The sequence below is a fragment of the Schistocerca piceifrons genome, unplaced genomic scaffold, assembly GCF_021461385.2.
Source record: "Schistocerca piceifrons isolate TAMUIC-IGC-003096 unplaced genomic scaffold, iqSchPice1.1 HiC_scaffold_936, whole genome shotgun sequence".
Lineage (NCBI taxonomy): Eukaryota > Metazoa > Arthropoda > Insecta > Orthoptera > Acrididae > Schistocerca > Schistocerca piceifrons.
This window is the reverse complement of record NW_025729208.1, coordinates 3,983,113-3,985,612: the sequence shown is the minus strand read 5'-3', so window position 1 is coordinate 3,985,612 and position 2,500 is coordinate 3,983,113.

Sequence of the window (2,500 nt, the reverse complement as noted above, 5' to 3'; positions counted from 1 at the left end):
AAACAATGACATGAGTCAAAGACACAGGTCTCACACAAGCATAGAATTGGAGCGCCGCCTCTAATAAGCCAAAGGTGCATCCTGACGTGACAAATCTGATCATGTCACAAGCATTCACTTACTATAATCACTATCAACGAACCTGCCGCCCCCGCCCCCCCCCCCCCCTACACCTTTCCGTACAACAACGTGTAACCTAACCTAACCTAACCTAACCTATGTTGTACCTTAACCTAACCTATGTTGTACCTTAACCTAACCTATGTTGTACCTTAACCTAACCTATGTTGTACCTTAACCTAACCTATGTTGTACCTTAACCTAACCTATGTTGTACCTTAACCTAACCTATGTTGTACCTTAACCTAACCCATGTTGTACCTTAACCTAACCCATGTTGTACCTTAACCTAACCCATGTTGTACCTTAACCTAACCCATGTTGTACCTTAACCTAACCCATGTTGTACCTTAACCTAACCCATGTTGTGCCTCAACCTAACCCATGTTGTGCCTCAACCTAACCCATGTTGTGCCTCAACCTAACCCATGTTGTGCCTCAACCTAACCCATGTTGTGCCTCAACCTAACCCATGTTGTGCCTTAACCTAACCCATGTTGTGCCTTAACCTAACCCATGTTGTGCCTTAACCTAACCCATGTTGTGCCTTAACCTAACCCATGTTGTGCCTTAACCTAACCCATGTTGTGCCTTAACCTAACCCATGTTGTGCCTTAACCTAACCCATGTTGTGCCTTAACCTAACCCATGTTGTCGCCTTAACGTAACCCACGTTGTCGCCTAAACCTGCTCTGTAATTGTTATACGACTCGTTCAATTACTGTAGTGTTGCCCACCCGCAACCCTCGCAATATAGTTCGCTACTCGCACTGCCCGCACCCCTGTGTATCGCTTCATGTTAAACACCTTGCAAGTCTTGCTCACTTTCCACATGCTCCTGCTGTACACTGTAATGTGGATGGCAGCAGGACGTACATGCCGCCCCTCCCCACGTCCCCACCTTGCCCCCTGCCTTCGCAAGCTGGTTGGTGAGAAGTTTGCATGTTCAATGCCCTTCGCATGCGACGTACTCAGGCTACGTTGTGGTGCGGCCTGTGTCAACTGTCCGCTGATGTCGTACGCGTGAACCACAATCTGTACTGCACATTCGTCCTTATGTACTGAATGATACATCGTGGCACATGTGTGACCGCACAACGACTGCGCCCAAAAACGGCGGACCATACAGTGCAAATATTGTGCACGCAGCTACGTGTCGTCTCCCTATGAGAGCTGGATTGCAGTGTGGTACGCCATAGAGACGTGTGGGAGGAACGGACGCCGTGGATGGCGATCAGCATGAGCTGTCTGTTGATGTATTCGGACCTAGTCGTCTCTCCTCACACACCGTGATGGCATGGTGCACCGCGTTCCATATCTGCGACATGCTACAGAGGCCGGTTGACAGTCGTTCGAGCAATGGACATCGCATACGTACGGGGGCCACCTTCCACGTATTGTCTAGGCGTGCACATTTTGTTGCGTGTATGTGGGCAGACGTAGTGTGGCGTGACACCTGACACAGGCATGCAATAATCGTTGAAGTTGCAAATGGCGATGGACGCCTGCGTTTTCTGGTGAAGTTACGCAAATGAACAAATGGTAACCTGTTGTGGTGCGGTTGTTCTCGCTAGGGGTGAATCGGTGATGGCGACGATAGGTTGAGGTACTAACCGGTTGTTCCAGCGATACCCACCATGCCGACGAAACTGAACGGCATCTGGGTGTGAAGCGATACGCGGCGGTGGCTGGGTGGGACCGTCCCCGGCCGGTGAGGGGGCGCCTCCCGGCGTGCTGGCCGCGCGGTGCGTGGGCGCACGCGCTACAGCCGGCTGGTGGGGGCGGCCAGTGGCAGGCGCGCCGGCCGACGGACGCGGCAGGCGTCGCAGCTGCGCGCCGGCGCACCCTGCGCGCGGCGCCGTGCGGCCAAAGTAGGTCCTCGCGGGCCCGGTGCGAAGCGCGGTGGACATCTTCAGTGTGCTGGTCCGATTGAGGACTGTGTGCGTTGAGGATGCGCCGCCGCCCGGCGCTCGGCGCCGCGACGCCGTCTGCTGCTCGGTCGCCCCAGCGGTTCTCGCTGGTGGTTTGTATCGCAGCTGTGCGGATGTGTTGGCGCGTGCGCTGTGCTGGGAGAGTTCGCTTCGGCACCCAAGTGGGGCTTTTGTCCTTCTGTGGCGCTGGCGTTGGAGCTGCCGGTCACCGTAGGTGGCGCGTGTTGTCTCCCGCCGGCAATGCCACGACAGCACGCTCCCGGGCCTCTGTCGGCAGCGGCAAGCTCAGTTGGGAGCACGGGTGGTCGCACCGAAAGCGTCTACTCGCCTAACTCCGGGCGATTGCGCCTCTCTCGAACCCGACCAAGTACTTGGGACGGCGCTGCGCGCCGCCGGGACCTGAGAGGGTTTCGAGGTGTATTGTGCAGGGGAGCTCAGCCTCCTCCTGT